The sequence below is a fragment of the Thunnus albacares genome, chromosome 23, assembly GCF_914725855.1.
Source record: "Thunnus albacares chromosome 23, fThuAlb1.1, whole genome shotgun sequence".
NCBI lineage: Eukaryota > Metazoa > Chordata > Actinopteri > Scombriformes > Scombridae > Thunnus > Thunnus albacares.
In genome coordinates this window covers 15506166-15533431 of record NC_058128.1, presented here as the reverse complement: position 1 = coordinate 15533431, position 27266 = coordinate 15506166, and the positions used below count along the sequence as shown (strand labels likewise).

Here is a 27266-nt window from a genome sequence, read left to right as displayed (position 1 = left end):
GAAAAGTTACAGCTGAATTGTAAATTCAAAAATTTCTTGAGCTCTTTGTTCTTATGTGATAAGTAAGAAAACAGGCACAGAAGACAAACAGTACAAAGAAGTAAAAGTAAATGTGTCTAACGAGTCTTAAAAGTGAATATGAGTTCCATAACTACAAAAGCTCCAGTGTAGATCTGTTGCCTTGGCCCCTGGGCAAAACACACATACACACACACACACACCATGGGCCGGGTCATATTTCATAGCTTTAATGAATAGCTGCAGCCGCTACTGACAATCCCCCCCAGTGCAGAGAGAGAATAATAAGCTCTGCATAATAACTGTCCCTCATCAGCGTTCACTCATCATCGCACTGTATAGCGCACTCACTCCCTTCTTTCCTCCTCATCTCCCCCTTCACACTTCTGTGAAGGAGGGGGGTTAGTAAAGCAGGGCGAGGCGAGCAACGAGGCTCCCGTGGGAGCTGGCTACACGATAGAGCCATTATGGGGAAATAGGCTCGTGCATTTCAGGGGCCAAAAGGGGGCATGCTTAAGTAAAGAATCCCCACTATTCACTTTCATAGCGAAGATGCAGCCACAGAGCACATAAACAGACACCCCTGCTTGCACTCATACAGTATATTGAAACCACTAATACTGTGGCCTGCAAAAACATGTATATATTCACACACACACACAAACATATCCAAATCTGAGCAGGGCAAAACTGGCCTGAAATACACGCTCAGGTGTTTTACAGCCGGTAGCTACTTTTATTCAGTGGCAAATTCAAATTACCATCAGGTATTCTACTGCCTCTGCACATTTCCCTGCTGTTTAAGGAGTGAATGGATCTGTTGAGTAAAGGCATTTTCATTATTCAATCCCGTCGCAGATTCAGAAAATGCTCCTGCGAGAATATTATAATGGCATCACTGCCCCATTCTTGCTTTCAAATTGCATCGCTCTCAAGACCTATTGCCAACATGGAAGGTTTGTTGTATTTCAAAATGAGGATTAAGATTGAATAATTTATATAAATGCCTCAACATCTCTTTACAACAGCACAAACCCATACACAGCACAGTTCAACACGGTCTCCCTCTCTCTCTCTTTACTGCTCTGCTCATTGGCTGCAATCTCTGACTCAAAATTAACCAAATTAATGCTGCTTTACAGTTCACTGTGTTATACTGGAAACACATATATCATACATTTACTCTGACATGATGGGCAATAATAAAGTCGTGATCTACTGGGAGTAATGAGGCGCTCTGACAGTATCCACAGTTTGCTGAGTTCATTACTAAATAACCTGATGATATGCAGGCTACATTCTAGTTGAAAACATGCAGCGTATTTACTGCCCGAATAATGTCAATGTATTGCATGGTGGTTCTGACCATATGAATAGAATACAGAGTATGTGTATTTCAGGGACGTGCCAGACAGTCTGTTGGGTCCATATCTGGTCCAAACAAGACCTTTTCATAGATCTATAAAGACCATCCACAACCTGATCCATTTTGAATCCCTTATTAAATCTTCACTCATTGCTTTCTGGGTATACCAGGTGTCAAAAATGCCCAATTGTCTACTGCAGTTTGGTTTGATATTAAGATATTTGTATTTTTTGTCTGTTGTTGTTGTTACTGTTCATGTTTTCAATGAGGGGAGATGAATAAAAGTGTTGTAAAAAGAAAATGCCCAATTGCACTGGGGGCCGTATTTTGGTTGAGGCGAAACTCGCTTTGTGCGTCTGTGTGGTATTTTGGTGACCAACGCAGAGCACACGGTGCACAGGTGGGAGGAGAAGCACAGACAACCAAAATCGGCACAGAAAATCACATTTAGCTAATGTGGTTAAAGCAGGAGAGTCAGTACATTAGTCTGAACTGTTCTATAAAATAATGTGGGTGATTCTTACAGTATCTGTTGTCCACAGCTGCTTTATACTGTATAAGAAGCTTCTCCCTCAGTTCATTGAATCCCTGCAGCATCTGAAGCCAGCAGGACTGATATGTTGATAAATTCGCAGCCTCTGAGAAGTGCCGCACCAGAGCACAGTGCTGTTACGCACGGCTGTTCACTGTGTTTAAACCGCCTGAAAATGACACCAGGCTACTACAGTATAACCACACACACTTCTACACACATCAGACTGGTGGGTTATATCTTGATATTCTGCTTTTTATAAAGGGAAACGTCGGGTTAGTGGGGCTCATCACTGCCTCTTTTCCAACTTTCTTCTTAACAAAGCGTCTCATGTTTTACCCTTGAAACACATTGCAGTGCGAACGCACTTGTATAACATTTATTACTAAACTATGTGACCATGTACGAGGTGAGATACATTAGAATTATTGCTGAAATAGCATCAGTCCAATATACTCATATAAACAGCTTTTCTAAATCAATTTCCTCAAGCAGACACAGAGCACTGTTAGCATTCATTTGAGGTTGTGTCTCTGGTCACCTGACAAACATAGGTCCAATTTTCACTCTCCATTCAGATCTGCTTTGGTCTAAACTAATCCTGAGGGAAATATTGACTCTTTAGCTGCTAAATGCTCCACTGTGGTCACGAGCTAGTGGCTGTCTTTGTCTGTTTGGGGTTCATTTTGTGCTGGACAGTGTAAATTGACTTTATCATGGCTTTTTGGTGAAAACAGCTGCCTGCTGTTCTTGAAAACAAAGTTGATGAGAGCGGTGACAGTGAACCAGACCGTGACGTTGTGGACAGCAAAACCAAAGCAAGGAGCTGAAAGATCTCAAATCATTTCATAGAATAGTGGGGAACTGCAGAGTGAGGTGATAGATCTCTGTTGATTTTTCACAACAAGTGACATCTTTTACATTACACAGTCATTTAATCTCTTGTTAATATAAAATATTGATTAGTGCAGCTTTAATTTAGGCTTACAGTAAAGCTGTATTACTTGGGAAAGTATGAATACTGTGAAAAGACTGTAACAATGATTGTGTTTGGTTTTTTTGTAGAGAGACAGTGCAATAGAAAGAAGAGATGCAAAGAGTCAAGGACACAGTGTGTAGTCTGAAAGTTTTCCCACCACATCTCAAGCAACACTGACTTTCAGAACCTTGTCAGAAGAAAAGAAGCCTATTTTTATCTTTCCCTGTTGTTCGATGAACCCACAGGGAGTTTAGCCGTTCTTCCTTGATCCAGGCGGGATGGTGGGTTTAAAGAGATTCCTGTCCTTTTCCACAAGAGCCGTACGGCAACTTCAGGGTTAACATTGTCCTTGTGCTTCATGCTTTCGGCTGCATAGATACTGATCTCTAAGATGTACCAAGCTCTTGCCAGTTCTTTTCTCTGTTTCTTTTAACACATATCTATTTTGTTTTTCTGTTTCTATATCTCTAGCACAATTGTATTTAGTCACATTTTCCAAAATATCTTAGCAAACCTAGCAGGTGAATTATAGAATAATTACAAGATCTATAACAGTAGATTATGGCCCTTATAGACATGAAGCTCAGATATGCTAAAAGAAAAGGGGCTGATGTAATTCAGTATCAATAGCATTAAAAAAGGCTTTTTTGTACAAGTCTTACAATGGCAAAATACTACTTCTGGGGCAAAAAGACCATCCACTTAACCTTAATATGCCATTTCTCAACACTGTATTCTGTATTCACAAAGGATTTAGTTCACTTTCTCAACTCCCTTTAGTAGTTCTCTATTCCCATTTCTCTCATCCCCAGTCTCTCTATATCTCTCTCGGTTCTCCCTAAGCTCCAGGGTGTATTGTTCTTCAAGACTGGAATCATACTGGAGATTTAGAACTTGGTGGATTAGAGGAGGCAGTGTTGTCCCTGGTGGCTATTCCCTTTTGTAGAGCAGACCCAAAAATAAAGGTCCAAAACCACCAGAGGATAAAGGAAACAATCCATCATACAGGTCGAAAAACCCCACTTGCGGTCAGTTAAAATGATTGTGTACTATCAGTATGTGGCTGTGTGTCGGTGTTAGTATGTGCGAGCTTACATCCATTGTCGCAAGCAATACAAAATACAACTCTGGCATTTTATGCAATACGAAGTATGGATCTGCTGTAAGACACTCCTGGATTTGAGAATGAGAGTGAAAGCCTGTCTTATGAATCCATAAGATCCACACTACTTTGGTTTTGAAATGCTGGTCTGTCAGTATTTCAACTAATTTCTAAGGCATACATGCACATACTTACAATACATCATAAACATACTCCTGTTCTAGATGTAAACAGTTACATACTGTACAATATGACAAGTAAAGCGTTTACGGCATGGAAAGAAGCCCTATTTTAGACACAGGGGACATTATGTTTTTCCCCTTTTTCAAATACTACTTGTTTTGCAGTGACAAAATGTCAATGTCATACTCTCACCTTGGTGGAGATCCATGTCAGTATATCACAGTACAGAAATATTATACTATTCAGATTTGAGGTGTGTGGCAGGGATGTTTGTCTCCATTTTGATTTAGTGGTTGCTATTTTAACATGTGACACATCGGACGTATAGCTTCTAAAATAAGCGACTCACCGTTCCATCTGCTCCGCCATCACAGCATACCACATAGACTTTTCAAGAGAACATTACAGCACTCGTATGAAACTATTCAGCCATTTATTTGTTTGTCTTTATTAATGTTTATGTTGATTACACAAAGGTATACAGTATCTCACTTATACTATCGCCTATATTTTACAACCAACAGTCATCTTCAATATGTCATAAGTCATGCTTTTATAATTATTGATCAGGGATTTCTGCTCCACCAGACACCAAAGTTCTTTTCAGCTCCACCCTGCTGCAACTATTTAAAGGACTCCGTCTGCATTTTTTTCCAGGTTGTTCAAACGGAAATGGTCAAGACAATTGTCCAGATATACTTTGAGCGCCAGTGCTGAGTCTGTGTGTGTGAGATGTTTACAAGTGCACCAGATGGAGCTGAGGGACAGACAGCTGCTGAATACCAGGAGCTCTGGAAGAGAGAGGGTCAGGAGCAGAGCCAGAGCTTCGGGAAGAATAGCACCGGCAAGCCACACCAGGTTCTGCTGTGATCGAGGGCCCATTTACTGATGGGAGGAGAGCTCAGAGTTTATTTTTTTAAACTTTGAGCAGCAACAGCAGTGTGTGCTCCGTCTGTGTGCGTCTATGAGCACGTTTAACAGAGCAGCCGCAACAGTGAATGTTCAGTCTGTCTCTGTAGCTACTGGCTAGGTAGGCTAAGGGGTTTATATCGGTTTATATGTAGAAATGTCATCATGCAGAAAACTGTGTCAGGTCACGTGGGAAAAAGTTTTTAGAAAGGCTTGGGAAAATGGTGTTTTGATGCTAAAACAAACGTACTTCGACCAAAATTTGAATTTTCGTATTTGAATATATATATAACACTATTGGGAAGTGTTGACCTTACACTCCATGTGCATGAGACAAAGGCAGGCCTGCATGCAGTCACAAAGCCTGATAACAAGGAAGGGAACCAAGTCAAACAAAGGGAGTCCAAAACAGACTCCATCTCCCAGCAGGCTTTGCTCAGTTCGCACCTTGGTGTGAACTCTGTGAATACTGGCTACATACCAACACACATCACCATTCCATTGTAACTGCACAGGAGGAAGCTTTGCTTTCTCCGTGAGCCAGTTCACGAAAGGAGGTAACCCTGTGCACGTGCAATTCCCCTCACCGAGTTTGAAGAGCCTCCCCTTGCTGGACAAGCTGAGACTTCTCCTTGTGTTCAACCAAACACAATCACCGGATCCATGAGACAGACCACTGCTGCAACCCAGCGCTCTCACTGCCTGCAGAAGGAAGAGAAAGGATTTCTTCACAAACTTAACTTCTATACCCCACTCTTCTTCAACTAAGTTGACTCCGCTGTTTTCTCTGCAACACCCACTGAGGATCAACTTGCCGTGAAACTCACTCGGACCGAAACACACATCCTACTCGCTTTCTGAAGCGACCAAGTAAGAGGCTTAATTCTGGGCAGAGACAGCGTTATATTGTGTGTTGACGGACTGCTGAGTTCTTTTGCCTGCTTTAACGTTACTCTGAGGAGTAGTTAAAGTTTGCTGCTTGTTTAGTTGTGTTCACCACACTTGACTGTTTTGTGTTTGTCCCACTCGGGACTGCTGTGTTTGTGCCACCGTGAGTGAGAAAGTAAGTTGTTTGTCAGACAACATGTGTTACAGACTGCCATCCATACGTGCGCTCTCTGTGGACAAAGGAACCGCTTCTCTTCCCCCCACGGTCGCTTTCCTCCCTTTTCTTTCCTTCTCTGCTACTAACCCACACACACACACGCACACATACACATACATGCACCTCTCTTACACATCTGACGAGATCACGTCCGCCATCTTGCCCACAAACACACACACACACAGACACATGCTCCCGCTTGCATGTGTTTTCACTGTACAACTGTTGTTTTATGTATGTTTGCTTAGGTAGAATTAGATTTTAGGATAGTGATCTGTAGATCAAACCATTGGCTAACTTTGTTAACTTTGCTATTGTTTAATTGTTATCTTTTGACATTATTGTGTTTATATGCTGTGAAAAGTGGCTGATTGAGAGAGTCACAGCTCGAACTCAAACCTTCTTCGTTCACCTGTGGATGTTGATATCCCTCAGATATTAGCATTCTAGGTGAACTCTTTTATGAGACTACCTCACCGTCTGGTTATTGTTCCTGGTTTCTGGGTGGTGCCCTGTTATTATATATTCATATTAATAATTGTATTAATTTTAATAATTAATAATTATCTCTGACAATTATTAATTATTGTTAATGACCAGCCGTGCTCCTCCCAGATCCAACGGAAGCTACAGAATGATATAAAAAACCTCAAAGAAATAAATAATAATAATGGACCCACCCTCTAAACAGTTAAACTCATCACTCCTTAAGGCTGCTTAGAGTAACTAGAGTCATCTCCTGTCTCCTGCAACTAAGCAGCTTTTCTGTGGCAGTCAGGGATTAAGCACCTTGCTTGTGGCCACTTCAACATATGATTTCTATGGTTATTACTCAGGGAGCAGAGAGCATTACTCATTTACTTTTCTGACTGGTCTGAGGATTTGAACTGGCAACCTCCCAGTATCCTGTCTCTAGACTGGCACCACTACCATTTTTTGTGTGAAAACTCAAGCACTCTGTAGAGATACAGAATGAAACTGGTTAATCTATTTAATGCTTCACCTATCAAAATGTTTTTTTTTATGGTGCAGTTACTTCTTTATTACTGCACAGTGAATCCAGTTCGGGCACAAATCTCTTAAAGTCTGTTTTTTTTCCCAATACCATACATGAGCAAGCGCTCTCAGACACCGCCACACACAGAGAGGCGTACACAAATATGCAAACAAACACAGTCGAAAACAACTTGAGGTGGCAGACTGCGCACCGCGGGAAATCTAAGCACTGTGTGCAGAGGACAGTGTCATTCAAAGTGGCGTGAGGGAAAGCATGAATTCAAAGAGAACAAAGTTGTACCTCTAAAGATACATACAACTCTGCAGACATCGCCACACCGGTGCTTCCCCGCTGATGGACACCTGCAGCACGCAAGGGAAAAACCAAGGGAAAGCAGCTGAAAATTTGGTTTGTAGCAGCATGGGAATGAGTAATGCATGTTGAAGGCTGTCTTTGGAAGCCCTTGGAAGGATGGATGTGTGGCAGCTTGAGGCCTGGTGATCTGTCTTCCACTGTCGAGATTTATAAATACCTGAGATCTGACAGGGAGGACAGCTCCTGGATACAGACAATGCCACCCATGTACAACAAAGCATGCATGTGCACGCATCATAAAAAGAACACAACTGTGCTCACTCACGCACATGTACCCTGAAACACACACAAGTACATAAAACAAGAAGTGTAAATACCTACAAGAAACACCTGCACACAAAGCCAGAGAGACACTCTGCTCAGAGGCAATTTTTATTTTAAGACCACATGCTTTGAGACAATTTTTCAGAGGAGATAGGGTTCAGTCATTGCAAATTGACTGATCAATCTTCATAACTGCTCTTGGTACAAAAACAGATGTTTTTCCCTCCTCTCCGTAGGGCTGCTGTTAAAATGAGTTCATCCTTATTCTCCACCAGCTGCACTCAGATTTAAATCAAGTCATTTGTTCCCTTTTTTTAAAAAAAAAAATAATTTTGGGTCAGAACAGTCAAAGTCAACAGTCTTCTCTAATGGTGGTGCTAATATATTTTATGAAATCATCAGTTGATCTAAACTAATGATGTGGCACAAATTAAGAGAAATAATTACACTTTTTTTTTTCTCTCTCATTTTTGCTTTCAATGTGTCAAAGCAGTGGCCTAGTTGTCTCATCAGTGTCATTGCCAATGTCAGTGTGATGGAATGAGAAAGAGTATGCTTAAAATAAGCTTTTTCAAAATCAGCCACTGACCAAACTGCGCTGCCAAAATATCTGGCATACCATCAAACTGCTCAGCAACACACTTGTGGGCTGACAGGTTGAGTGGTTGGATGTTTGAACTTTGATAAGTTTGAAATTGGTGTGATATTTTTGCTGACTTAAACAATCCATGATCTTCAGTCATTTAAAATATGGCAGCACTAAAGGAAATCAAAAAAAATAGACAGTAGATGTTTGAGCACAGAAGACAGCCTTAACATACCTGTTATTTCAGAGAGCTGATTTCTATTTTGTCTTGGGGTATGCTTCTGCATGAGTATGCGTTGTGCTTCAGCTTCCTAGAGTATTAGTTATTCTTACCAAAAGCTGTTTAAATTCAAGTCATCATGCCGACATTGCACACACCGACCCCGTACCTGTACTAAAAGAAAGTCTGACAGGAAATTAAAAACTAAGCTGACTTCAACAAATTATCTCTTTATGCTGTTAAAAGTACAGAAATGAAATACATCAAGGTCAAACTTAATGTTATTGTACCAGGAATAAGTTTGTATTGTAGACAGAAAATCAAAATTTTCACCGTAAAATCCAAACAAATAAGTCTAAAAGCAATCTCTAGAGGCAGCATTGCTCATTACATCTCATTAAGTGTTCAACTGAACAAACGACTTTCAGACAATTTTTGCAACACTGGTGTACTGTACTAACATCCAAACATCACAACCCGTTGATTCAGAAAAGAGCTGCTCACCCAGAGCATATGCAAAAGATTCTCCCACCTCCGAATGCAGTTTTTACCATAAGGGGGCAACATCAGCTCTGCGTGAAAAAACATCCCTCTCGTTTATTGAATGGGGGCAGTGTGTTGACGCAGCAGGGATGCCACCGCAGAGGGATCGGCAAAAAAAAACAACACTGCGGTCATCCGGCAAAAAAAGTTAAACCAGGCTCAACTTTTGCTGTAACGCACCCCTACATCATCCGGGAAGGTGCTACCTTGGCCAATCACATACATGCAAGCGCATGTTCTTGGTGATTACTTTGTCATACTCGACCTTGTGATCATTACGACGAAAGACAAAACAGTTGCTGCTGTGATAATTTTCCAGACTTGTAAAAGTCTGCCTATGAGTATTATAAAACTCTGTGCAGTGTTTTGGCTTCTGATAAACCTTTAAAAGATCAATACCCCTCACATATTCAATATGAGGCTACAGTTGGCCAATTACTTTAGCTGACATCTGCTTCCAGCAGAGGAATGGTCTGGCACATAAACCATGATAAAACTGCAACTTGTTGTTTTAACAATTAGGTTTTAACACATTAATTAGTGAACTTTTTGGGTGCTGGTAGGTGGATTTTTTTTATCCCTCAGACATTACCTGTTTACCTGTTTCCAGTCATTAGGATAAGCTAAGCTAACTGACAGTCATCATTTCCTCATGCTCAAAAAACCTTAGGGGGCAAGGGATTGAACCATCAATTCTGCATTTGATAGATGACCCTGATTTGAGCTAAACTTCTACAAATGTATTATTAGCTGTTTTCTGTGCTGCATATTCCTGGAGTTGCAAAGCAAAGCAAAGAATGGGAAGAGGAAGTTCTTTTCTGGCGAATGTGTTGTGTCTTTTGTCTGCAACAACCTGCTGCAGGTGTACATTTTACAGCAAGCATGCAGTTGCCTTAAGGGATGGAGAGATGTAGGCAGTTTGAGTGCCATTAGAGGGTGCGTGGGTGGCGGTAGGTGGGGTGCCATTAGGGCAACCTACTGAGCTGTGCAGTGAGTAGATGGCCTGGGGCCCTTGTGTCAAACCTGTTTAAAAATGGTTTGGCTTATTCACCCTGTCCCCTCCACTATTTGCCCCGGCTGCTTATAGCCAAGTGATCTTTTTCCTCCCACTCCACATCTCACCGTATCAAACTGTCCCCTGCAGTTTATTTTCAATTCCAGCACAGTGGGTGTTCTTTCCGTCTATTATCATTTTCTTCAGCTCCTTTTTGGACAGACTTAGCTTCCTCTGTCGCTAGTTGAGAATGCCCTTTTTTCTGTTGAGGAAACTTTCAATACCAACAGTTATCCAAAGATTTTTGATGGAAAACTGAACTTTTAGTGTGAGAATTGCAATGTCCTAAGACTTTATATAGGCAAAAATGCAATGAGAGGGCATTTACGGTCCATAAATTCAAAGTGGGATTGTAGAGCCTCTTTAGACTTCTGACACAATACAGTACAACTAAGATTAACAATGGCAGCTGAAAATTCACAAGTCAGTTCATATAGATTCCAACCAGCAACTATCAACTACAAAAAATTGCATTTACTAATTCATTGACTGTTAAAGATGCCAAGAACGTTACTTTTATGATCCATCAGCACCAAGGTGTAGGTGTGTTCAAGAATGTGTTAGTACATTGCGGAGGTGCATGCACAGGACTGAACATATGAGGTACAAGTAGTTCCAGGAAAGCTGTGCATAAACTGTGGTATAATAAAGGTCCAGAAAACTAATCCGTGTGGAAACAAGAAGATAAACATGAAGCAAGTCCAAGTTTATAATTGTAAAAGATTTGAGAGAACTGACAAATTTGTTAGCTATAAGAAGTGCAGACAAACAAATCAATTATGTCCCCGAAGGCCAGAGACAAAGAAAACAAAGAAGAACACGGAGACGCAAAGGACAGTAACAGTAACAGTTAAATTATATTCAGCTAAACATAAAGGGAAACCTGTTGAAACTAAAGTTGAATCACTTGACAAGAAAATGGAATCTATTATCACTGATGTGCACAATCAAGGCGTGTGTATTGACTCACAAGAAAAGAGAATCAATTCTTTGGAAAAACAGCTTGAATACTTGGAGGATGAGTTGGATGCTCACGAAAACAGAATGAGAAGAAACAACATTCGAATCCTCAGTCTACCAGAAGGGGAAGAGGGAGACAATTTAACAGAGTATTCGGTCAATCTGATATCAGTAGAATTAGGGGTGAAAATAACTTCAGTGGATTTGGAACAGTGCCACAGGATTGGTGTCAAGCAGAAGAAAGCCAAATATCCATGCATGATAATGCTGCGGGTGTGGGTGGTGGAGTGAGTAGGAGATAGAGTGCGTGCATGTGTATATGTGTGATGAGTATATGTGGAGAGGCAGTATAGTAGGTCAGGAAGGGATGAGGGTGAGACAAGCGTGGGGTGCATATAGGAGGAGAGGTAGAGAAAAAAGAGAGAGAGAGGAACAGGAGAAAGTTTTGAAGAGGTGAAGCGTGGGGAGGACAGTGAGATTTAGTCAGTTGGGGAGAAAGGAGAAAGAGAGAAAGCCCAGCAGCCAGAATGAATGCTGAAATAAACGGCCTCTTCACTTTTAATGGAATAAATAAATAAATTCGATATGGAGAAGTTTATTGGGGAAAGGGAGAATGCCCCCGCCCCCACTCCACCCCACCCATTTTCTTTTTTTTTCATTATTTTTTTATTTATTTATTTTCTGGGGGATGGTAGGAACTGTACATGGATATCTCCCTAAAAATAGCAATATTAAGATCCACAAGATTAGGCACTGCGGGTGAAAAAGTGGAGTTCAAAGACCCTACAAAGGCAGTTCGTCTTACCATTTATTGTACTTTCTGTTATGTTGTATGTCTGTCTATTGTTAAAGGTCTGCTCAACATCTTTATTTCTAGTTGCAAAAAAATCATTTAGTCTGTATGAACTTTATTGATTCTTCATCTGTATTAACTAATAAATCCAGTGTATCACAGGGAATGTCCATGGTTTATATAATGGTACAATAAAACATAAGGCTGTGGCACACTTAAAAAGTATTTCTTCCAATGTTGTTTTCCTACAACTTCATTTAAAAAAAGGAAAACTGAGTATTTGAAAAGGGAGGGGGATATTTGGGTGAGAGAGGCTTATGCCGCTACCAACTGCAGCAATAGTAGGGGAGTAGCAATTTGATCAATAAAAATATACCCTTTTCGCTGACAGCACTACGCAAAGATCAAGATGGCCGTTTTTCCTTATTTTAACTTGTACTTTACTCAGCGAAAGGTATAGGCTACATATCTTTGTATATACCTCCAGGAGCAAATTTAGCATTTTAAGATAAAATTAAGAATATACTAGATAATAATCAGACAGGAATTATAATTATAGGAGGTGACTTTAATCATACTTTTGATAAACTCGATCAGCGTAGTTTTAAAAAAGGTTTAAAGACTCTCCAGAAAGGCTGAAATATTTTATTTCAACAAATTATTTAGACAATGCATGGAGCATGCATTATTATTTCCAACATCAAAAGAATATACTCATTATTCATAGAGCAAGAAGAGCTAAGCAAGAATTGATTATGCTTTTATTTCAAAATCTGCACTCAAAAATGTGTTGGTCTCAGAAATTTATGAAACTGTGATATCAGATCATTCTCCAGTATCTTGTTATATTGTGCCAACAGAAAATAAACAGTGATCAAATATGGAGAATCAATAGAGCACATTTACAAGATGCAGTTTATAAGATATGTTAATAACAAAATAAATAACTTTATTTCTACAAATCTGGAGGAGGAACAAAAGGATAAACCAACTCCCAAAATAATTTGGGATGCTTTTAAGGCATACATTAGAGGAATGATAATCCTTCTCAGCAAAGACAAATAATTAGATTCACAAGTCAAAGAAGAAGAAAGATATATTACAGCTTTAGAAATGTTGCATAGAAAATCTTTACAAGAGTTGGACAGTAAATTGTCTGAACTTAAACAAGATTATGAATTGTTACTTTTAAAAGAAGGCTGATAAATTTAGATCTAATTCAAATAAAACTTTTTATTTAATAACAAATAAACCAGGTAAGCACTTAGCAGGTCTTACAAAATAAATACAAGCCGAATCAACTATAATTCTGAAAGATAAGGATTCATATGCATTAATAAATAAAAGGAATAATATACTATAATAATATCAGCTGGCTCGAGTGTTTCTGGTTCATTTTCTGGGCTATTCAGAAGAACTTCATCTTAAACTTTATCATCTGGTATTTCAGTCTATTATATCGTTCATCAACTCTATTCAGTCATAATTCTGTACAGTCAATAATTTGCTGTCTGCATTTCAGCCAGAAAATGAGGACAAATGAGAGAAATAACCATCATAATAATCAATATCTTCATGATCCACCTTGTTCAAATTATGGAACATTATATCATCTCCTACCATATTTATGCAGATGACACACAACTCTACATAACAGTGTCACCACATGACTACAGTCATTGCGGAATAAGTGCATTGAACAAATCAATGAGTAGATGTGCCAGAATCTTCTATCACTGAACTCAGAAAAAAATGAAATAATTGTTTTTGGCCCCAAAGAAGAAAGATTAAACGTCAGTGATTACCTTGACTCCATGACACTAAACCCTACAAATCAAGCCAGAAATCTTGGTGTAGTTTGACTTGGACCTCAATTTCAACAGCCACACAGGGACAATTCCAAATTGGCCTACTAAAAACATAGCAAGAATTAAAGGATTTTTATCTAAACAAGATACAGAAAACTAGTTTATGTGTTTATTTTCAGCAGGCTATACTATTATAACAGTTTCTTCACAGGTCAAAAAATAAATCAGACAGCTGCAGCTAATCCAGAATGCTGCTCACTGACACCAAGAAAATGGAGTACATTACACCAGTCCTTAAATCACTGCACTGGCTTCCTGTGTCAAAGGATAGATTTTAAAATTGTATTACTAGTCTATAAGGCACTAAATGATCTTGGGCCCCGATACATTTCTGATTTGCTTGTACGTTATAAAGCACCCAGACCCCTCGGGTCATCCAGGACAGGTTTACTCAGTGTTCCAAGGATCAAAACCAAGAAAGGCGAAGCAGCTTCTAGTTTCTACAATCCCCACCTATGGAACAAGCTTCCTGAATACCTGAGGTCTGCTAAAACTGTCAGCTCATTTAAATCAGGGCTTCAAACATGATTGTTTACTGCAGCTTTCCAATAAATTAAATACATAATTTCTTTTTCATCTTTAACTATTTATTTACTTGTTTTTGTTTTTATTGTCTTTTAAATGCAAATTTTAATGTATTTTTGTCTTCATGCTTTTAATGCCTTTTAAATGCAATCTTAATGCCCTCTTAATGTCTTATTTTCAATGTATTTCTATGCCCTTGTAAAGCATTTTGAATTGCCTTGTGTCTGAATGGTGCTATACAAATAAAATTGCCTTGCCTTGTACACAGCCACATTTGATTCCCTAGTATTCTCTCTCTGCAACAGCTTTACAGTGGTTAGCTTTTTTTACTTGATAACTCAGTGCTTTTTAACCATTCAGACTGCACTGCACCGCATCCACAGCAGCACTTTAATTAAACTTGGCTACTAAATTGCTTACAGTCTCCCAAGCCATGTGTTCTCGTTACCACTTGAATACTCTCCAATTTTTAATATGAGACCTTGGTTTCTCTCAAATTATCAAACTGTTTAAATGAATGAACAGTTTTTTGTATGTTCTGTGCAGGTCATATGTTCAAGTACTAAATACACTATCTGCATGCCACAAAATGAGCTGGTGAGATATAACTGTTTTATGAGTCTATACAGAAGACAAATTAACTTTAAACCTGCAGTGCGAAACTTTTACATATAAATGAATGTCCATTCAAGCCCTTGCCAAACCAGTTCACACAATGCTGATTAAGCCTATCACTGCCAGATAAATATCTCTGTGTCGGGTTCGACATCCCCGCATTGGCTGGATGAATGCATGAAGGCAGACTTCCCCCGGCTGAGCTGGTTAACTTCCGGTTAACTCTCTGCTAACTTGAATTGGGATAAAATAATTTAATCGTGTGGCTCTTCTAGACTTTCAGAATGTTATCAGATTGAATGGATCACATTCTGATAGTGAAACGAGTCATTTTGCAGGGGTTGTGTGATGCTCAAAACAATTTATCTACTGTTTTACAGCTGCAACAGAAGAGACAGAGTAGGCTACGGCCTGTGACGTAAGCATGTGTCAACAGTGTTTTTTATATTTACACTCACTGCCAGAAGGGGGAGACAAAAGTCCCACACTCCAGCTTAAAAAATGTAACACTTAACAATCATAAGCAGTATATAAACCATTCATAAATGTTTTATAACACACTATACATATCTGAGCGCTTATTGATGTTTTTGTCAAAAACTATAATTTCTTATGGAACATTCATAACTTAAATGCTTGATAACAACATAATATAACAGATGTTATTAAAAGTAATCACAGGGCCTCCTGAGTTTTGAAGACATGTATAAACTGTTAATAATACATTTGTTCATGTGCTTAATCATACAGCTTTATCAGCTTTTCTTTCAGTTGAGAAAGTTGTTGAGAAATGCATTAACAAACACTTAGCAATGTGTGTAACAAAATTATCTAAGCTTACAACTACACTAGAGTATATTATAAACCACTTACAGTAAGTATTTATGCTCTACAAATACATTAAAATGGGATGTATTTAAGTGTATCTGAAAAGATAAAATCATGGCTTATGGAATTGAATAATACTAAGGGAGGGAGAAGCAGATAGCTTGCATTATATTTATTTATATTTCACTGTGTTTATTATGACAGTTTTGCAAAATGGCTCTTTCATGTTTCCTCCATGCTTTGCTTTGTTTTTGTTTTTATTCCTGCACTTGCTACACTTCCTGCGGTGCGCAGGCCTACCTCTTCAATATCCATAAGCCACACAGTAACACCTCCAGGCATGTTATTTTACATGTTGACAGCCTTGCCAAATCTCAGATGAACCTTGAGATGTGAACCCATAATATCCTATCCCAATCACAGAAATAGCATACAAACAGATCAAGATTCTCAGCATCAAGGTCCTGCATCTAAATCAGTCAAGACACACACACACAAACGCACACACACACACACCACAGGGGCACACATATCATCTATTGTTCCAGGGTAAGATGAAATCTGCAATCTGTGCACACAGGCCCTCTCGTACTAAATATTTCATTGACAATAAACATAGCTGTGATTGATGTGAAGCTGAGACAGTCAAAGAGAGGGAGGGCGGAAGAGAAAAAAGAGAGGGAAGGAGATAAAAAAGGAAGGAGAAAGGTTAAGGAATAGAAAAAGAGAGACGCATACTAGTACACATCTGGATTCTGCTCATCTTGTTGCTACCATTATTCAGGTTTAGAGGTCAATGCATGCTTGAAGCAAGAACTCTTCTTTAATTTTACACATCAGGACTAGACCTTGTTTGTAATGAGGCCCTATGACTCATACCGCTTGCCACGTTAAAGAGGGGGCGGACATTAAGGTGCTGGAAGTGAAGGCCAAGCTCTCACTCCTCCATTGGGCAATTTAATTACTGCAATCAGAAGATCAAGAATCACCGGAAATGACTTAAGTTACTCCACAATCCCTCTCCATATATTATGAAACAATATTTTACAAAGCTCTGAAGGGCCCCCTTCCTCAATGACTATCTTATTAAAGCACTTTTCCCTCGCTCTCTTGCCATAAACGGGCCAAGAGATGGCAGCTCCTCTGAGACAAAAAGGCTCAGAGATCTGGGCTTTATCCCTCTCCTGTCGTCATGGTCATTTTAAAACCAAGGTTGAAATCCCCTTTCGCTCAACAGTACAGTAAGACTTGTGAATAAAATATAGGGATGAACAGGAATAATAACACAGGACCCACAGTGTATTAATAGAGCTTTTGCATTCATCTGTGACTCCGAGTCATCCTCTTAAGACTGGACACAATTAAAGTTTAAATGAATTCTTTGAGGAATAAGCACTTTTATAACAGTCTGGTGAAGAAACAAAAACTGGTGGAAACACCTAGCGTGAGGGATTAATATTAATCGTATGTCAGAGGGGACCAACCTGACTGGTGAGAAAAAGAGATTGTTCTGGGTGTGTGCAATTGACCTTTTATGCAGTTTACAATGATTGAACAGTGGCATTTAGCACTAAAAATACATGGTAATTTTTTAAACAATGGTTCTTAGATTCCACACGGAAGTCAACAAACGCAGGCCTCTCATTTCTAGCAGACGACCATGAATTTTGCTAGCCAAGTTGATGACTGTTGCTAGCAGATTTTAGCGAGCTAGTCTAACCTAAAACTCCATGAGTTGGTTGAAGCTGACACTTTAGTGTTTTCAGCAGATTTGTTTTAAAACAAGAAGCTAGTCTTGATAGCTACATATATAATGAAATGCTAAAAGATTTAGGCTAAAGCTACATGTCCAAGGCAAAAAGTCAGCATTGTTTGTGTATTGCAGGGTAAAGCTAGTTAGCCCTAGTACAATAGTACTGTATTACACATAAAAATGTAATATAAATATTATTCTACTAACTTAACCCTTGATTTGAGGATGAGGAATAACTAATGAGTTTAGCTAACACAAGTTTGTCTGCAGCTGCTTAAGAGTAAACTTACCCAAACCAGAGCAGGACTTGTCATGGACATTTCAGTCCTGAACAGGTATTTTTTCTAAAGTAGCATGTAACCCTACAAAATAATAAAATTAGCCAATGACATGCCCCTTTGGAAATAACTCTTGTTTTCTACTTTAGGTAGGAAGCCAGTGCAGGGGCAATGTTTGCCACTTACAGAAGAGCAGATATACACACTTTTTAATTCCTCACGTGTGATCTTGTGTTTTAGGTTTTGTAAAGGCTAAAAAAGACAGAATTTCCTAGATTAGGTAACATTTTATTAAAAGTGGTTAACAAAACAAACATTACAAACTATTGACATCCCCTCCAAAGCATCCATTTATCCTTTTATTGAGCTAGCACACCATGGGAGTCCTAAGTCTGTATCATTTGTTCAATGGTCTCTAATGACCTGTTTGGAATGTAGGGCTCAAACCTTGAACAGCAGGTCTTGAACTTAAGATTTTCCTATTATTATTCATGAATAAGCATTAAAAAGAAAGCTTCAGACACAGCAAGTAGTTCTGGTCAATAAACACAGATGTTTATATGTGTCGTGCACAAATGAAGGAGGTAAGAGCCAGGCATATTATGGAAGGTTAGGTTTAAGCCTTGGACCTAATAGCTGATCTTGTGTACCATCATTCATCTCCATCTGCTGCAATGACAAGACTAGTATTAGGGCATTGTAATTGAATGTGAAGATGCGCTGGACATTCCCAATCCACACACAAAAGGGGATGAAAGGGGACCACCTCTACTGAGTACAGTGTGTCAATACAGCTGTCTACTGTGCATGCAAGCAATCTTCATGTATGTGTGTCCACAGGTATGTGTGTCTTTCCACGTGTGGGGAACACACCTGATGAGAAAGAGAAGGCTCAGGGCTCACCAGGGACCAATTTTCCCAGTCTGTTCCAAAGGCCTGTTCATTACTGCAAGCAGGAGGGAACAATACTCCACGGCCCGCCAACTTCATTTGCTGCCATTTTCCTTCATTCTCCCTCTTTCCTCCTGAAACACAACAGTGTGCCACCCAGACTTCCCACAGTGCACCACTGCATGCCTGTGAAGCCAAGATTGGTTGCAATGGGCTCTCCAAAGTTTCAAAGCTGTCACCGCTGCCTAGAATGTTTTCTCTCTCTCTCTATTTTTCATCTGTCATGTTTTCAAGAGTGAAAATAAAACAGACAACTTGGTTTTAGTTTTTCGCAGTATTGCATGTGGGCTCAGAGTTTCAAGTTGGCACTGGAGAAGAGAGAGGAGAGAGACAAAAAGACAAAAGCAAAAATATAGCCCGCATTTGAAGAATGCTAATACACTAAGATAGTAGCAAATGGAACTTGTCATATACAGTTAAGTGTCTGTTTCTCTATTGCACATGCATAAATATCTGCTTATACAACACAATGAATATTTCATTTAGAAAAATCCTGAAAAGATGTCACTATGCAGTGAAGCAGAAGATGGAATTTGTATTTCTGTAGAGAGACATAGCTAAACTTGGGTGGCTGATGTACAATAATGATATTATATCATGCCAATGCATGTAGCATATGATGGATCCATGCGGAAAATGAGATCTCATTTCACATTTCTTGCAACACTTATTCTCGTGCAGGAATACAGACAAATAGAAACATCAGATGGAAATTGATCCTTTGCACGAATTAGTTTTACTGGCAGCTCACAGATGGGTGTGCTCACAGCAGCATGCCGAATAAATCAGGTTTGTAATAGCCCCTACTGCAAGCATGACAAAAAGTCTAAGAGAGGCATATGGGCTCATGGAGCGACTGGTGACAGGGCATTTTTGTGAGTCAGATGCCGCCTCTTGAAAATGAAGGGTATTCAGTAAGTAAGGCATTTCTCTGTGGACCCCAAATGCTTCCTTGAACTATTTGCTTTCAAGAGTGAATATCAATGATGTGTGGGAATTAGAATCTGCACTAGAAACAAACATGTTTGAAATTGAAATGCCGGATAAGACACTAGTTCACATAGAGACTGTGGGGGGGGGGGGGGGAGAAGTTTCTCTTGTCTCAAAAATTGTGCATCTGCTTTTGTGACAGAGAGATCAAACCCCCTGGAGCTATGACTGACAACACTCATTGCAAATTGTGTTGTGTATGAATTATAGAATACGTTTAGCCTCGAATTAAATAGCACGCCAACAGATATATAAATATCTAACAGCCTGAATTGGTGCTCATACAAGTATGCATATGTGAGATTTTTTTTTTAAATTTATATAATAAGCAAGACCTGAGGCCAATTCAAATATTTCTGTCATATATATAAATATATAATGTGTTTCAGCCTCTACATGTACAGTATATGTCATCTGTGAGCATAGTATTCGGGCATCACCCATTGTCTTTGCAAGCAGGGATCTTGAGCTAAAAATCAGCTCCTGTGCTGACTGGATGTCTGCGATTGAGTCTAGATTGTTTTCACCTTTCTGCCAAATTACTGTCATTAAGTTGAATGGCAGATATGGGGAGCTAATACACATCAGGCGAATTAGTATGCCCCTGAAGCGCTCGGTGCACTTTGTCAGGAGGAGAGGTGATGTAAGGGGGGATAAATGTTGCAGTTTCCCCCTGACCTGGGGCCCCAACATCCCCCACACAGCGACACACTGCCCCCTCTGGGCTGGAAATGGAGAATATACACTACACTTTTTCACAACTTAAAGTGTTTTTAAAGTGATGTAGGAGCATTAAGGCACCCCAGCTCCCATATGAACAAAACATGATGAGTGTCTTTATAGCAAATTGGGTGCTGATGTAAGAGGAACTTTAGGCCTCACCTATCACATATCAACCAAATTACAATATAATCTGCATACATGAGTTTAATCTTGATTTGAATACTGTGAAAAATGGATGATTATCTAATGATAAGAAAGGTCATTAATGTAAGAAAGCACTAACCCAGTTGCAGTTTTCATTAGCATTTAGAATTCCATTTTTTAATTTTTAACTCTAGCGAGGGATTAATTTCCCTGATATCACATCACCTCTTTGACCGTTTGACAAAAACGTTGCTGTGCATCAGGAGAATTTCAGCTGTTTAGCAATTTAATGATACCTCCGACCCGTGATTAAGTGATTTATCTGGCATCATACAAAATCTAATGCTCCATGTTTGTGTGCATTTTAACAAAACTACAAAAGATCAAAATGTTATCTTCCAGCTACAGCTGAATCTCACAAGGTTATTGATTAATTTCTCAAGAGAATAAAGAGAAATTCCTGCAGAAAGGAGTAATGGCAATGAGGGTAACCGGGGTGATGTCTTCATTGTATTAGTTCTGGTCCCTTGCCACAGCCTTTCTAACAAGGTATATATGGAGGGAGTACAGAAAGACAAAAAGGTTAGTGCTGTTTGAAAGAGCATATGTGCTTGTTAACTAGAGTGAAATTTATTCATAAAGTGCTCTTAACACACAGGTTTTTCACTAAGTGCTTCACAAAGAACAGAGGTCATGAATAAAGATGAAAAGCGAGCTGAAAACACGAAAGAAGAGTAGTTCACAAATGTTGTGATATGGGCGAAAGCTTGTGTGTACCAGTGTGTGTTGCTCCAGTTTTTAGTATAGCCTAATGTTAATATGTTTCTTAACTTGGCAGCTTATTACAGAGATGGAAGAACGATGCCCTGGAAACTTATATTGTAAATGTGATTTCTATAAAGGAGAATTCAGGGTCAAAGTCATGCCAGGATCTTTAACTAAGTGCTTGAATGAGATTGAACATGCATTAAGCTATTTACAACAGTTTTAGATAGTTTTGTAGCCAAATAATACAACATTTGTAAGGAAATGTGTATAAAGCCTTAAAAACTGACAATATAACTTATCCCAGGACTGAACTCTGAGGGACATGCAGGTAAGAAATGATTCAGTGTATAGAGTGGAAAAATTATTCTCCTTCAGAAGCAGTAAGACTGAAATTAGGTCATTTACTTAATGTCAGTTTTGTTTACTTCTCAATTAACTGCCCAGCCCTAATTGTGGCTACTCTGATGTCATACAAAAAGAGTGAGTATTTTCCTTGGAAGTTTGAAGCCTAAGTAGCTACTCAAAAATCAGAATTTCTGGTCTCACAATTTTATTAGTCAAGTTTATTTTTACAAACCCCTTTCTCTCTCCCACGTTTTCTGTCTGTATCTCAACTATCTAATAAATACAGCAACATATTGCTGCCACTGTGACAAAAACAATATTTGCACAGTTTCTTGATATAACAAGAAAGTGTTCTCGGTATTCCTTTTCTAATAATGAGAAAAACAATTCGTTATATTATTGAAGTTATGAAGAGTAAAAGGCACCTACTATTATAAGAAAACTAACAAACATAATCACAAATGTAATAAAGGAGAAACATTTTCTGATTGAAATGAGAAACATATTCTTGTTACATTAAGAAACTGAGCAATATTTTTTTTGTGATGGTGGAAGCAATATGCTGCTGTAAATAAAGGCATAATGGCAAAATAATTACATAAATGAACAAATAGGGCCAAACTTAAACAGCAGTAGCATCGAATTTGTGTATATATATTAACATAGAGCGAGCAAGCAAAATTGAGATAAGAATACACAAACTAATAACTTTTCAATTAACACTGATGAGACATCCTAAAAGTGCTTGAAATTATATCATTATATATAGTTAATTATTAAGAGGGAAATTATAAGAAATTTGAACATCTGCAATTCTATAACACGTGGACAGGTCCCATCTACTGATTAACATCATGTGATATACAGAATCCAAATCTCAAGAACATGACTAAATGGACCTTAAGGTGATATTTTTTCCAAGGTTAAAAATTAACTCTCAATCTCCACTTCTAAGACAAAAATGGAAATTTGAACTTTTCAATTCAGTGAGAAATAGGAAAACTCTATCTGCTGATGAGGATCGTGTACTGTAATAGGGCCTAAAGCTCCAGAACAGCTGCTAAATGGACCTTGACATGAGATGTTTTTGTCAACACACACACTGCCCTAGTTTTTGAGTCGGATGTCATGGTGAGGAGAGACTTGTGAATTGTTTGTGTGTGTTTCCTCTGTTGTTCATGCAGAAATGAGAAGTCAGTACTTTTAAACATAACCTATTCAAATGTATATGTTAAAATGTTATTTATTTTTGCTGCTAGATTGTCAAATGATGTTATAAAAATCTTTAGGTCACAATATCCAGAGGTGTGTTTTGTAGCCTCCAGTGTCTTTTGCTTATGGTGAGGAGGAAGGGTTTCTAGTGTTTTTCCATACATAAATAAGTGTTTTCTGCTGTATCCTACTTTCTCATTCTCCCTTTGAAGAAAAGTGTTTTCTAGCCTCATAATGTCCACATGTGCAGAAGTCGGGGTCTGAAAATGCTGTGGCGGGTATGGCTGAGCTGACTGTGGGTTGTTGGTTTGGAAGTTTGGAAGCGAAGCAATTCTGTGAGATGTTGAAAAAAAAAATCAAGCAAGCAAAACATCATTTGCCATGTCCACTAATGCACAGAGATGGTTAGGGAGGTTTGATTCTCTGTTTTTACCAACGATATGCCACTTGTTTTGACTAAAGCTAGTTTAGCTATGTTTGCTGATGATTCCACAGTGTATATATCATCAAACAGTGTGGATGAGTTAATGCTCTCTTTGAAAATGAAATGAAATTGATTTTGGACTGAGCAACCAAAAACAATCTAGTTCTGAATGTGTTAGAGGCTAAAGGTATTGTTTTTGGCTCAAACCATGCACTATGGCGAGAGAATCAATTGTGCATCTCCATCAAGGCCAGCTGTATAGAGCAGGTCACTGAGGCTAAACTTCTAGGGGTCACCCTTGATGGGCAACTATCTTGGCAGAATCACACAGACAAAATAATTGGAAAAATGGGTAGACGAATATCTATTTTAAGAAGATTCTCCTTTTTCCTGACAAGTACCACCTTGCAGGTTATACAAGCCTTGATATTGTCTCATCTTGACTACTGCCCAGCAATCTGGTCAAGCATGGCAAATAAAGAGCTGTACAAGCTTCAGTTAGTGCAGAATAGAGTAGCATGTCTTGCACTCAGGTGTTCAATGAGAGGAAGCAACACATCCTCATAATTAATTCACAGTATACGTCTGAAATTCAGCCAGCAAAAAACAACCGATAGTTGCGTTTACACCATCTAGCGGCTGCAGTAATGCACTTCAGAACGACCCATAGGACTGTCTAATCAGTAAATTTCTCTCTCTTTGATTTCGTCAGATATGTCGCTCAAAGCATTTGATAAGCGTGGTCATATACACTAATGTTAGTATGTATGCATATGTGTGTATGTATTTATGCTTGTGTAAATAAGTGTGTGTGTGTGCGTGTGTGTATGCATATATATGTAAACATATAGAGAGTGTATAAGAGTATAGAGAGATGTATAAAGTCTAGATGATGTATAAAGTTTCACATGGTTTTGTTGAAATTGTATTTGGTTTTGTAATGTTTATACTGTTTTAATTGGGGGTGGGTGGGGAGGCGGGGTTAGTGATGTAATTGTTTTTATGTATGCATGTATGTGAAAGCATGTGTATACATTTATGTTCTTAACATGGATCCCAGGAAGAGTAGCTGTTACCTTAGTTACAACTAAAGGGTATCCAAATAAACAATAAAAAATAAACTTGCTATAATTACTGGCATCATGGTATGTCAGGTATGGTATGGGTGTTAAGAGATGTGTCCTACATCAGCATGTCCTGGGTTCAAGGACCAGTGTGTAGGATTTAGTGGCATCTAGCAGTGAGGTTGCAAATTGAAACCAACTGAATACCCCTCCCCCTCCCCTTTCAAGCATGTAGGAGAAACTACAGTGGCTGCGAAACTTGTGAAAAACACAAAAGGCCCTCTCTAGAGCCAGTGTTTGGTTTGTCTGTACTGGGCTACTGTAGACAAATGGTGGTGCAACATGAATCCCCCTAAATCTTACACAGTGGTCCTTTAACCTAATCTACAAATATGTGAATTCTGAGAGCAAAGGGCTATGTGGATATTTTGTTTGGAAAAGGAAGAAAGGGGTCCATTGGTTAAATGCTCCCTGGAATAGATCAAGCTTATTGGATATCATTCATTTGAACTAGGAAGAAAGGGAAACCACTGGCTCTATCTTGTTTGGATAGTCATGACAGAGGTGGATACCTGAGCAGACCAAATATCAACAGCTTTGCTCCAATATTTAAATCCATTTCTGCCTAACACACCATGTGTTGTGAGAAACTAGTAGAAGAGTTTTAATTTTATTTTATGTGTAATGCAATGGTATTTTCAGCTGCAATGCAAATGTAAATCTCAATTTAAATAAGTTAATAGATAAATTCTTGCAAGACAATTTTTTGATTTGCAAAACTGTGTGATGCTTACGCCCAATGCCCCTGTGAGCCTGAACAGCAATAACCTGATGTAGAAAATTAATTGAATTAATGGATGAGTGAAAAGTGTATGATTCTAATCTATGTATGCATCCATGCATGTGGGTCTTATATCCACTAAATGTAGATGAATATCACCATACCTTGGCTGATTAGCATAATTGGTTCTATGTTTTGCTACAAACTATAATGGACTGTCTGTCTGCCCTTGTATTCCTTGGCTCAGCTCAGTCCACCTCATCCCCAGCTGAACTAGCCCTGGCTCTATATGTCAGCCTGAGGGGCCTTGTTTGTGGATGTGTGTGTGTGTGTGTGTGTGTGTGTGTGTGTGTGTGTGTGTGTGTGTGTGTGTATAGAGTGCGCATGTGTGTGTCTGTCCTACCTGGCACAGTGCATACAACCCCTAAGGACCCTTCTGTGTGTGGAAATGTGTGTGTGTGCTTGCATCACTCCAGCTGTCTCCTCACATCCATCCATTCTCTGATGACTGAACTTCACAGTGAATCTCTCTCTCTGAGCTGCTACCTTTAGGGCTCCACCCAAACAGACACACATTTCAAACAATGCTTCTTGGGACTGTAGCCAAATCACGCAATGAAAAGTGGAACTTGCACATCAGTGTGTGCAGAGCAACCAGGGGAGGAAACTATCTTATTTGAAACCAAGCAGCACTGGATGGACAGCCAGTTTCTTTGAGATGGATCAAGTGAGTGCCACTTCTCTGATGTAGAAAGGAAAAAGCCTCCAGTTCATACTAACAGACGACATTCTGACTTCTCTGCTATTGCTTTACTCTTATAATAAAGGCAAGGTCAATTGTCCGTCCACATTTGTGCAATTGAATATATACTATAACTTACAGCTTTTGTATCCTTTCACCTCACCAGAAGTGGTCATTGATGTTATCTGAAGCACTACATCCTCAAAAGGGACATACAGCAGATACACTTATATTTTATTTACACACTTTCAACATACAGCACAGCTCCCACACAAAAGAAGAAAAAAAAACCCTCTATACCCATTATTAACCACATTCATCCATTCAACAAAGCAACAAACACCCCTGCCTATACATACCAATCACAACAAAAAGACATAAAAAGGAAACGCAAGTATATAGCACAAATACACTCAACTGGAATTGATTCACGTAGAAAAAGCCATCTAAAACCCTGTCTCCTAGAAATTACGTCATAGATACAACTAAATTGTTTTCCCAATTACGTTGTGGTAGGAAACATTAATCGCCGCCTGGGTTATGTTTGTTGTTTCAAATGAATGAAGCACTACATTAATATATTGCTCTGAAGTTGGAGGGAGGACGTCAGGGTGGATGAACAAGAAGCAGGACTCTGACACCACCAGCAATTTGCATCCTGAGTCCTGTGTGTGGTTAGGTTTAGGCAACAAAAGCACTTTGGTTAAGGTTGGTCAAAGATTATCATAATAATACATAATTCAGCCAGCAATATGTTTCTAGCACATACTTATATATGTATACGTCGCCACAACATCTGCACAAGATCACGACATCTACAGTTGATCGTGCTCCATTTTGAAGCATTGTCTATTGAGCATCTGAACATATTATTGTGTGATTAACACCTATACATTGCAACAACATAAAGTGTAGGGGCAGGGTTACCAGATGTATGATAATTATCGTATTTGTACAATAATTTTGCCCTCTGTATGATTTACAATCAATAATGACAAAAGCCTCATAATGTACAATAATTTGATCATTTTGAGACACTTAGTAGTTTTTATCAGTCTTGGTTACCTCATTTTAATTAATTTGGGACCTGGAAGCAGACAAAATGGCGGACACGGAGGCAGACATCTTGGATCTCCGCCTCCGCAGTTGACAGGAAATCATGTGACCTTAGTAGTTGGTCTTCTTGTGTCGTTTTGCATGACCATCTGCATTGTATCTGCATAGTGCTCTTGTGGCAGAAAAGGCGAGAGGGCAAAAGGACTTCACGGT

General features: G+C 39.0%; 1 long non-coding RNA gene across 12 annotated transcripts in view; it reads right to left on the bottom strand.

The window, feature by feature from the left end:
* The window catches only part of LOC122974879, a 218118-nt gene that overhangs the window by 160327 nt on the left and 30525 nt on the right, over nt 1-27266 (bottom strand). The window contains exons 4-5 of one of the 12 annotated variants that reach the window (XR_006400472.1): nt 5677-5791; nt 4609-5065 (exon numbers count right to left, since the gene is read on the bottom strand). The exons of 9 other annotated variants lie outside the window; for them this stretch is intronic. This is a non-coding gene — a long non-coding RNA (uncharacterized LOC122974879). Of the gene's footprint in view, nt 1-4608; nt 5792-27266 lie in introns of those variants that run through there. 2 more of the 12 variants (XR_006400473.1, XR_006400471.1) reach the window with 2 other exon arrangements.